Consider the following 12,763-nt stretch of genomic DNA (forward strand, 5'->3'; position numbering starts at 1 on the left):
TAGAGAATGAAGCCGGAATTCTAAAACAGAAAACCAGAGAGGGAAACTATATAAACTCTGTATACAAACTCAGATATATGTAATTCCATTCCTGGATATGTATCCAAAAGAAACAAAAATACTAATTCAAAAAGATACATGCACCCCAGTGTTTATAGCAGCATTTTTTAAACTGCCAAAATATGGAAGCAACGTATGTGTATATCAACATATGAATGGGTAAAGAAGACGTAGTATGTATATGAAATGGAATACTACACAGCCATATAAAGAAAGAAATTTTGCCATTTGCAGCAACATGGATGGATTTGGAGGGCATTATGCTGAGTGAAATAAGTCAGACAGAAAAAGACAAATACTGTATGATATCCCTGATATGTGGAATCTAAAAAATACAACAAACTAGTGAATAAAACAACAAAGGAAGCCAACTCACAGATACAGAGAACAAAGTAGTGGTTGGTTACCAGTGGGGAGAGGGAATGGCAAAAGGGGAATATAGCGGTGGGGCAGTAAAAAGGGGGCTATTATGGGATTATATAAAATTAATATATGCTTGAAAATTGTAGAGTGCTATAGAATTTAAAGACTCATTCAATAAAAAAAATTAAAAAAACAAAAACCTGATTTTAATTTGAATACCATAAAGGCAAACTGCAAGCAGCTCAGATACAAGAACCAAAAATAGAATATCCTACTACTCTTCAGTTAAAAGAACTGAAGCAAGATTTGAGTCCTTACCAACTATAGGCAAGACAATTTTCAGTTTGTTTGAAACTAACTTAATTTCTTGCTAAACAAAAGCATCAATACTTTGCAGAGGAATAGAACAGAATCCTGGGACTTCAAAACAATGTTCATAAATGCCAAAGACACAATTCAGAATTACTTGACGTTAAAAGTACCAAGAAAATGACACCCAGTTTCAAAGGAAAAGATAATAAATAGGGCTAAATTCCAGATAACTAAGATGTTGGAATTATCAATGACTTTAAAGCAGCAAAGATTGAACTACGTTCAGTGAAAATACACTGCAATCAAGGAAAAGATAGTAAAACTCAGCACAGGAATCAAATATATTAAAAAAAAAAGATTCAAATGGAAATTTTAGGAAAAATAGAATACCTGAAATAAAAAGATTCACTGGATCAGCCTAATAGAGTAGATTTAACAGAGAAAAATGTCAGAAACTTGACTATATCAATAGAAATTATCCAATAAAAAAGCAAGAGGAAAAAGATTGAAAAAAATAACAGAGCCCAAGAGACACGTGGGACAATATCAAAAAGTCTAATATACAGATAATTGGAGTCCCAGAAGTAGAAAAAAATTAGACAGAGAAAACTATTTTAGGAAACTATAGCCAGCGAGGGGAAGGTATAGCTCAAGTGGTAGAGCGCATGCTTAGCATACACAAGGTCCTGGGTTCAATCCCCAGGACCGCCTCTGAAAATAAATAATAAACAAACCTAATTACCTCCCCGACAAAAACTTTTTTTTAAAAAAGGAAACTATAGCCATAAACTTACCATATTTTGGCCGACAACATAAATTTATAGGTTCAAGATGCTCAGAAAACACAAAGCAGGATAAATTCAAAGAAAACCATGCCTAGACACATCATAATTAAACTGCCGAAAACCAAAAAAATCTTAAAAGCAGCAGAGAAAAATTACACATTACATATAGGAAACCACAATTCTAAGGGTCACAGATTTCTCATGAAATATTATAGGATGATAGAAAACCCTACAGCAACATCTTTAGAGTATATTTTTAAAAAGTCAAAATAGCATATATGTATCACATATATATCTATATATCACAAAAATATCTTTCAAGTACTGGAGAGGATATGGAGAAATTGGAATCCTGTGCAATGCTGGTGGGGTTGTGAAGTGGTGCAACCACTGTGGAAAATGGTATTGGAGGTTCTTCAAAAAATTAAATATAGAACTACCATATGATCCAGCATCCCACTTCTAGTTATGTATGCAAAAGAATGTAAAACAGGGTCTCAAAGAAATATTTGTACACTTATGTTCATACCAGCAATAGTCACAATAGCCAAGAGGTGGAAGCAACCCAAATGTCCATCAATAGATGAGTGGATAAACAAATGTGATGTATATATATATTCAAAGGAATATTATTTTAGATTTTAAAAAGAAAGAGAAGCCTGCCATACGCTACCACATGGATGACCCTTGAGGACACTGTGCTAAATGAAATGAGCCAACCATAAAAAGACAAATACTGTATCATTCCACTTATATGAGGTAACTATCAGAAGCAGGAAGTAGAATGGTGATTGCCAGGGGCTGGGACCGAAAGAAGAGGGAGTCATTGTTCAATGGGTATTGAGTTCCAGTTTTGTAAGATGAAAAAATTTCTAGACATCTGTTGCACAACAAGGTGCATACAGTTAGTTAACACTACTGTACTGTGTACTTAAAGTGATTAAGACAGTAAATTTTATGTTATGTATTTTTTAACCACAAAAAGATAAATGAAAATAGACCTACCACATGATTCAGCAAGTCTACTTCTGGGTATATATTCAAAAGAATTAGAAGTATGACCATTACCTTTGTGATAATAGAGCAGAAGTTGTACACTTGAATTCAGCTCTTATCTCATGGGCCAGAACTTAGTCACAGACCACACCTACTGCAAGACGCTTAGAGACACAATGTTTAGGTATACGCCTATAATCATCTTCTACTGTTGTGTAAAAAAAAAAAAAACACAAATTTAGTAGCCTAATCCTTCACATGTTTATTATCTCACAGTTTTTGTGGATGAGGAGTCCTGGCAAGAATTCACTGGATCCTCTGCTCAGAATCTCACCAGATGGAAATCAAGGTATTGGCCAGGCTCTTTTCTCACCTGGAGGTTTAACTGGAACAATCTGCTTCCAGACTAATTCAGGTGGTTGCAGAACACCTGCACCTTTGCCAGGTAATGCAGTCTCATCACAGGAGTGAAATCCTATCACATTCACAGGTCCTGCCATCCTTGGGGAAGAGGCTACAGAGGGTATGTACATCAGTGTAAAGAATCTTGTGGGGAGTCTTAGAATGCTGTCTACTTTAATGCCCATTTGTCCAACTCAATTTTTTTTTTTTTATTGTAGAAGCAGGGAATGGATACTGGGGACAACTAATAGTCTCTAATACAATCCACCCTTCGGGTAACGCCAAAACCTGTGTACCCTCTTTTAATAACACACAGAACATGTTTATTTTCCCAAAGGTAAAAACCACAAATCTCTTTAGTAACTCCGTACAGCTCCAGGTCCTGTACTTGTGGGTGAAATGCAGTCCTCTTCAACATTTCCCGATACTGCTTCCTGGGATCTTAGGTCCTGTAACATTTTTTTAAAAAGATTACACGCTCCTCTCCACTCACACATACATCTCCGCATTATATGATGGTGGAGCAGGAATAGGTTAACTATAAAAAAAATTCATTCAGAAAAGGAAAGGATGGGAAATGGTCACAGAGCTATAGAATTCATGAAACCCTGCTGGGCAGAAATTATAAGGAACTCCCATGTTAGCAATAGAGCTGAGCACATTTGACATCCCATATTTCTCTATTCTTGGAAGAGTATCTTTGTTTTTTAACCTCCATGGACCTTAGCTTTGCCTTCTAGGAAGTTTTTTCTTTGCCCATTATTCTCTATGACACATTCTAAGTGGGTATTGGAGAGACTTAACTTGGGGTGAAAGCGAAGAGTGTTTCACAACTTTTGCAGCCATCTTCCCAATGCATGTTGGGCGACCTTCAGGCTGATTTTGCAGTCAAATAATCATAGGCTTGTAGAAGAGGCATGGACTTCTTTGCCAATATAATTCCCTCAAACTTAGGCTTCAAGTTTACGTGTGTGGTCAGTTCTCTGTATATAAACCACATCCCCAAATTTCTACTAGAACAGTTTAACACCTGAGAAGTTTGTGTTCTCGTCACTAGTCTCTGTGCTTTGCTGGCTATTTTAACAGCAGAACATCGTAAACAGAATTAGATGCCCATGCAATCCTGACAGGGTTAACGGAGTAGCCTCTAGGCAGGGCCTTCAGGTATGATTCTCAAAATGAAGTGGCTGAACAGACTTGCCTAGAGAACAGGCTTGCCTAGAGAACAGGCATTAGCAGTGTACTGAAATGAGGAAAGTGCGGAACTGGGACATCGCCAGTGGAACTGATTACTACCTAAAATCTAGAGATCAGGAGACAGGTACCTTCAAGGCTAGCCATCAGCCAAAACAGAAAATAAATGGCCTCTGCCCTCACCTTCATTTTTCGTTTTTTTGTGAATGCATTTAATGGACAGAACTGATTTCATTTACAGAATCCTGTATACAAGGAAGTCTGAAAAATGCATTTTGTAACTTTGCAGCTTCTGCCATCCCGGAAGGTACTCACTCTGGGTGTTCAGTCCACTGTATCCACTACAATTCATACCTTTGACTCGTCTACCTTCATAAACACCACTCTGTTGAGACAAACTCCCAAATAACAATTACAACAACAGCATGCTTCCAGCCATGATGAAACTGGCCTTTATACAGAAGAAAACACACTTACTCCCAAAAGAGGAAACCCAGTCTCGTCAGTCTCTGTATCTATTTCTGAGTGATGTTTATTCCTTTTCTACTTAAATCACATCCCCAACGCAATATCCTGTAATCCAAGGATGGAGCAATAAAATTAACCACTCACACTATATAAAGTAGTAGGGGAAATGGAGATGAATGAGTAATGAAAATAAAGACACGGCAGAGCAAGGAAGAAAATATATGTAGCTAACGTAATCTTAATTTCCACAATTTACCGCAAAACTTTTGATTAGTATTTAAAATTCTTTCTTCCAGCACTTCCTCCATTTTTCCTTTGTCCTCATTCAGCACTTCAGCTAGTTGGCATTCTTTGTCTTTTTAGGGGATTCAAATCTTAGTTACTGAGAGATATGAATACATGGAATTCCCACCCGGATTGTGTTGTTAACGATCTTTACTATCTTTTCTCATTAGATATAGCAATTTAAAAAGGCACTTCTGGAAGGTCTCCTAGATTCTAAATATATTTCTTTGCCTTTGCAATGTGGCAGCAACTCCCATTTCCATTTGATAAACAGGATCAATCACCTATTGGGGCAGTAACTCACCTTCTTACCTGTTAATTCAGTAACTCCAGGACCTCAAAATGGTCTGATGGCAGTCTTGACTTCCCCTTTGGTGAGACCACAGTTGTCCCGTAGTGAAATTGTTCATCCCTTGGCTGTTAATACCTGTAGGCCAGCAAAGCACAAATGAGAGATGGAAACAAACATGATTCACATAGGTAGGTATAATAGTGAGTGAAACCCCTCTCACTTCTACACCTTGAGTTACAGACCCCTGTACGTCTGTGAGGGAAAGCGCACCATACACTGGAAGCTGTCTCAGAGGATGTGTTGTATTCTATAAGAAAGGACATCAGCCTTATAAGATATGGTCCCCTGGACAGTGTCATAACTGAGTCTTCAATATATGTTCACTATTCTGCAATAATAACCCAGCTTCTTCTGGATGATGGAGCTCATGCATCCAGACTAAGCAAACTAAATGTCTATTCCTCTGAGGAAAAATCATTGCCACTTCATATTGGCAGTGATCAATGTAATCAGTTTATACCAGGTGACCAGCTTTTCCTTCCCTGGTATGATACCTTATTGAAAATTCAGCATTGATCTTTGCTATTGGCAGATTAGGCATTCAGCAATGGAGTCGCCAAATCAGCTTTGTTCAAAAAAAGTCCATATTGTTTCAGTCCATCTTTAGCTTAGATTCCTACCATGTTTGTTTATAAGCTCACTGAGCCAGTACTAGGGTTTGTTGGGAAAAGAAGCTCTCACTGATACCCACAAAATAGGTCATCTTTCCATCAGATTATTAGGGCCTCTTCCCTGCTGGATACTTTTTGTTATGCATTTATATGGTATAAAAATGTTCACACTCTGGGCCCATTCCAAGATGTCAATCTGAAATTACTTTCTTAAGTTTCCTTGTCACCAATCCTCCAATCTGATTCCTTCCCCTTTCTTGAACATTTGGCCAGTTTGGCACTAACCATAGTTGAAATAAAACTGTGTCTCCTTAAAAGCTAAGTGAATGCCAAGAGATCTTACTACAACAGAGCAGGAACTACAGGAACATCTGGATGTTGTTAAATGTTATTTTGAGCAAAGAGTAAAAGACTAGCTTAGAAAAACACCATAAATGGTAAACAAAACTGCAGGGCAAATGTAGAATGTGAATCTTTGTATTTCAAGACAAGTGGATCTGTGAATGTAAATATTTTGCAAAATCAGCCAGAAAAGAAGAGCAAAAATTTGAAATACAGCACAAAATATGACAGGTTATCCTTCTAAAACTGGGTGAGATTATGACTACCAAAAGAAGTGACATTTTGTGAGTTCTGAGGCTAGGTCTTGAAAAGGTATGGTTTCCACCTGACTTTCTCTCTCAGGATACTTGCCCTTGGAACCCAGCCACTTGGAGAAGTCATATGGAGATGTTCCAGCTGACAGCCAACATCGATAGCTAAGGTTCTAGCCAACCTCTTCCAACCACAAGACACATGAGTGAATAAGCATTCAAATGATCCTAGCCCCCAGCCCTCGAGTCACCCTTAGCCTTTGACGTATTCAGTTATAGTGGAGCAGAGAAAAGTTACATTCTGTGCCGTGTTGAAAATATGCGAGCATAACAGAAGGTTGTTCTATGTCATTAAATTGGGGGGGGGGAGATTTTTTTTTTTACACAGCCACAGATAATCAGAAAAGTAAATGTCTAAAGTTGGACTTTAATGGAATGGCACTCAATTATCCTGTAGTTCACAATGTGTTGTCTGTTATGGAGATGTAACAGATAGAAGCATGAAGCTATCAAAGATTATGTGTCATTTTCAAACTTGGAATACAGATTATGCTTTAAAATTATTTAATAAGCAATTATTATATAGCTGTGATACAGAATAATCAAGATGCATTCAGAACAATGGGACAGATGACCAGCTTCATATAGGATTATCAGGGAACCATGAGGTAATATTTTACTAACTTATTAAATATCTTTGTGAAATAACACTGAATACTGATAAGATTACAGGGAAATAAGTATATTAATTTGTTACTGAGAACACTGAAAACTGAAGCAATCCTGTTAGTAATATGGCAAGACATGGCAAAATCCATAAAGATATTCATAGCAATTTATGCAGTAATTCTGCTATTAAGGAATTGCCATAAAATGAGAGAGAGAATGAAGATGTTAACTGCAGCATTATTTTTAGAAACAAACAATAGAAATGTTCAAGAATGGGGGAAAATATACAGTACATCTAAATGACAGATGATATCTATTCAAATAATAATTAGGAAAAACTATATAGAAAAGTGAAAATATGTCTAGGGTATTGCATGAAAGAATATAAATACCCATTTATTAAAATTACATAATATGTACAGTCATATGGATTAGAACTAGACGAGAAAATATTACAAGGCAAAATGAAGAACAGAGTCATCCAAAAACAAACTTACATACAGATGAAGATTAATTATAAGGTAGAAGTGATTTCAAATCAATGGAGAAAGCATGGACTCCTAAAAAAAATGGTGCTAATGCAATTGGTGATCCATTGTGGGAAATATTAAAGAGAGAGATGCCAGATAGATGATAGACACACAGATCTTTAATCAATCAGAAGTGTCTTTTAGTATATGACTTGAGGTAGAAAACTGACTATATTTCTCTCAATGAATGGTAAAAGCAATAGTACTAGAAGAAAATACAGGAGACTGTGTTGATAATCTTTGATAGGCTGTCCCTTCTTAAGCAAGACAGAAAACCAGAAACCAAAAAGGGAAAGACTAACAGATTTAACTACAAAAGCCTATGAAACTTCTTTCTGGTGAGCGATACCATAAACAAAAATAAACGTGACAGACTGGAAGAAGATCTTTGCTACATATATAATAAAAAAGAAAAATATGACCGTAATATAGAGAGTGTCTATAAATCATGGGAAAGGCAACAATTCAGCAAGAAAATGGACAGAGAACACAAAAACATATCTCATGAAAAAAATGCAATTGGCCAATAATATACACATTAAAATATACACACCTCACTGGTGATAGAAGCGATGACAATGAAAATAGCAATGACGTATTTTTCATGCATAGATAGGCAAAATGGACTTACTGATGATAAGCAATGTTTTCAAATGTCCAAAGAAAATGCTCGTATACTGTTAGAGCGTGTATCGTTTGGCACAGCATTACTTGGTGAGGGGGCGTTGTAACTATTAAAATTAATAATGTACTCTTTGATTCAGACATTTCACCTATAGCTTAGCTTAGTAAAATGTGCTTACTTGTACATGAAGATATACATATGTTAAAAGGTGTTAATTATAGACACACACACATATGAAATAGAAATAGCTTAATTATCCATTATGAAGTACTACACTACTACATAACAGTTTAGGAGCTCCAGGACATGTTCACAAAAATAAACAAGAAATTGTCAAGTAAAATATATTTAATTGATAAGTATTTAGAAAAAATTAATACATTTAAATTAATGAATATAAATGAGTATTTTTAAATGTGCCAAACAAGTGTCACACTAGTAATCATTATCACCTTTTGAAAAGGAAATTAATTGGATTGATAAAGATGTATAAAATGGAATTTTAACTTTCTACTCTCTATATTTTGATATCTTACAAACTTTTAGTATCAAGAATAGTTGAAAAGCTTTCAAGTTGAAAACCAAAGAAAATCATGAATAAATTTATTATAAAAGTACCTAGAAATGGTCTTTAATAATAATCACTAAATAATGTAATACATTATTATAATTTTCAAAGCTCTTTTATATACACAGCATTATCACACTTTGCCTTTACAATAATTCTGTGAGGTAGGTAGGTAGGTAGATATTATTATCCTCATTTTATAGTTGAGGAAACATTCTTGGAGAAGTTAAGTAATGTGCCATACTCTGTATTATTGTACTTACTGAAAATGCAGTCTCTTTCCTCATCGTGAGATGGAGGCGAATGTAATGAGTTTGTCTTATTAACTGTAGTTGATGAAAGTTTATATTCAAAAGATAGGCATGTGGCTTTAGTGCATTTTCATAATTTTGAAGAAAACCAAGATTAACTAGAATGATCTTAGGATCATGATATTATCAAAAATATGAATGTACTTTATAAACAATAATATACCATGGAAATAGTCATTATTATGATGATCTCTATGGAGTAGCGGACAGCTTAAGAGAGCTGGAAATCCTGAGCGGAGTCCTGGCTTTAATACTTCCTACATGTGTGAATTTAGAGCAGTCAGCTGACCTCTCTGAGCTCCTGAAAAATGTAGGATTCCTGTACTTCCTCCCCGCAGCTTCCTACATCATGTTCACGTAACCACACACTTAAATAGCAGAATGTGAGGCTCAAGCGAGATGCTACGTGTAGAAGCATCTGGTATGGTGCCTGACACGTTATCCATGTTCCACAAGTGGTAGCTCTGTATCTAGTTCACTAAAAGCATAAAGAGACATACAGTGTCAATCAGACCAAAGAAGAACAGACGACTGAACATTGCTGAAATGTTGGCAGTAATCAAAAACCCCAGCATCCACTTTGTCCTAGTGACCTTGGGGACATGTTAACCACCACCAACAGATCGAACTACCTGAAATACATTGAAAAAAACCTGTGTTTGGATCCATTAATCTCATATTTTCAGATAATATGATTTCTATAATTGTGATTAATCTGTCAACTGTCATTTCTACACTTGAGTAAGTTAAATTGTCTCGGCTTAATCACAGTTCCTTAACTGCACATCTGTGGACATGTTGCCTTCCCTCTTTGATTCATTAAAATTACTTTCACATTCATGGCATTTTCATGACTCTTTGATATATTACTTCAGGCATTGGGAAGCAGATAAAAGATTTCTGGCATCTTGGGAAGGATGAATTTGTCCTGGAGGAGATTACATCTTGATGTATTGTTATTGAATCTCCTGGAAAGTGTTGTATGAACTGTCAAGCTTTGGTACCTGTTTTTAGCGTCTAATGTTGGATATCTAATGTATGTCACATTTATGTGGTGTGAGTTGCTCATACTTTCAAGGTCATGTACTGCATCTTTGCTCTAGCTCATGATAACTAAGGGAGGTGTATGAGACAACCACCTTTCCTTGACCTTAAATGAAGTTAGCGTTTGGGGCTGGAAACTAATCAAAAACCTACTTGTCTGCACTTAGGGCTGCAATCACTTTGAAGCATTCAGAGTTGAAGATGAATTGAGTCAGAAAGACTTGGAGTTATTTCTTGCTTCTTTCTCTCTTGTCATCGCCTGATGATTTTGACATATCTTTGCTAACAACTTTTCATCCTAATATTAATGTTCTTACACCATCTTCAAATCTCTGCTCAGATGTCTCCTTCTCAAGACATTTCACATAAATTTTACATATGCCCCTGCACTGATATCTCCCTTAGCCTCATCTAGTTTTTTCATGCCATTTATCACCTGCCAGTCGTATGTTTACTTATTATTCTACTGTTATTATCTGTTGCTTCCAGCTTCCTTGTTGATTTTGCCCACTGATATGTCCCAAGCATCTAGAAGAGTGTTTGGTAAAAAGTGGGCATTCAATAAATATATATTTGAATGAATGAATGTATATGTTTCATAGGTGCTTCCAACAGAATTCTTACTCTGATTTGATAGTTCTCATGAGAACACCACCTAATCACAAGAGAAAATGGTACCCATGGCCAACAATGTTTTGGGTGAGCAATGACTTCCTGAAGAAAATGTTCTCTTGACAGACTATGTTTATATTCTTTCCCCTTCTAGGCAATCTGTCCTTCATTAGGTTTAGTTCTAAAAGGCAAGCTCATTTCTTTGTAATGCTTTCACATTACTCAGGATTTATAGTATCTATAGAGTTCAAGATATAACATCTGGGCAGTACGACAAGGATGAGAACGATTCTTTGTGTTACCAAAATGGAGATCTTTGGGTGTGTATATAAAAGAGATCTTTGGATCTCTGGTTCCAAATTTCAAAGCTTGAATTCTATCATTACCCTGCTATGTTGATCAATGTTATGCATACACTCTAAAGGACTTAAAGCAAATTAAATACTGATTTTTTTAATTGAGAAGAAACTAATAGGAAATTGCAAAAAATAAACAAATCCCCCCCAAACCAGTGACATGCCTGGGAGTAATTTAATGGCAGAGAAGACACACCAGCAAATCCCCAGCCCCACCCCCTGCATTTCAGGGCCTCAGTTTCAAAATATGGAGAATCCATATATGTGTTCGCAGGTCAGCAAGTTTTACAAGGAAACTTGCATAGGGAGGTTGAGGGGAAAAAGCGATGAGTGCAAACAACTTGGAAGGAGGTTAATTATGAAGTATTGCTTTCAGGAGGAGTTGTGCGAGACCAAAATCTACTTAATTAAACCCTTGGAATATAATTTCATGTTGAGTAAATTCATCCTTTACTGAAACTAGATGCATTCAGTAATAGGAGGTTTCAAATGAAAGTAGATCTAGAAAATCTCACCTACTCTTATCCTCTCAAGTTTTCCTCAAACATTCCTTAGGCTAACACCCTCAGAACACAGACCGGTATTCCCTGACTGTTTCATGCCTTAAGCCGCAATTGCTGCCTTTTAAACTACAGTTATCAATGCATACAGCTCCTAATTCTTCCTTCGAAAACAATAAAAGTCAGGTGATTTCCCTCATTCTGGCTCTCTCTCATTTGAAAATTTTAGTTTTTCGATATCATCATTATCTGGAAAGTATCCCATGTTGTATGAGGCAGTGCTCTTGAAACTTCTATAGTACCTGTTCAGAGCAAACAAACAAGTATAATCTCTGAAAAAAACTGGTCCTGATCTTGAAGAGAAATCAGTAAAATGTTAGGCTTTTTTAAAAAAATTGAAGTATAGTTGATTTACTATGTTGTGTTCATTTCTGGTGTACAGCAAAGTGATTCAGTTATATGTATGTGTGTGTGTATACATATATATCTATATTCTTATTCATAATCTTTTTCATCATAGATTATTACAAGATATTGACTATAGTTCCCTCTGAGCACAGTAGGACCTTGTTGTTTATCCAAATGCTAGGCTTTTTATTAACTAACATGAACAAAGTATTTTTTCATTGCAAATAAAAATATATCAATGTTTGCATTTTGTAGAAATATTCTTTTAAAGGCCGACCAGAATACACTCTTAGGTTAAATTATGTAGGACAGCATTTGCTTAACCATACCATAGGATATCAGTTGGGGTTATGTGAAAAAGGTCAAGTAAATTTAGGAAATGCTGGTTTTAAAAATAAGATAAACAGTTTTGTTTGTTAGAGAAAAAAATCTGAAAACACCTGTATCTCTTATAAAGACCTAATGCATTCTCATCCTTTCCAACCTATTTCGACAGTGGAAGCCCTGTGTTTGTCTGTCGCAAAGCCCCAAACTAGTAGTTCATGAAATATACTCGGGGAAGCACGGTTTCAAGAGAAAGAACTACACAGACAGGTGGGAAATTGAGCTCTCTAACCAAGGCTCTACAATCTTTGAAGCCAATTGAATGATTAAAGGACTAATAGGAAATACAAAGTCGTTTCTGACTATATTGCAGTGGGAAAAGAAGCACAAGATCT

The sequence above is a fragment of the Camelus bactrianus genome, chromosome 10 (genome assembly GCF_048773025.1).
Source record: "Camelus bactrianus isolate YW-2024 breed Bactrian camel chromosome 10, ASM4877302v1, whole genome shotgun sequence".
Lineage (NCBI taxonomy): Eukaryota > Metazoa > Chordata > Mammalia > Artiodactyla > Camelidae > Camelus > Camelus bactrianus.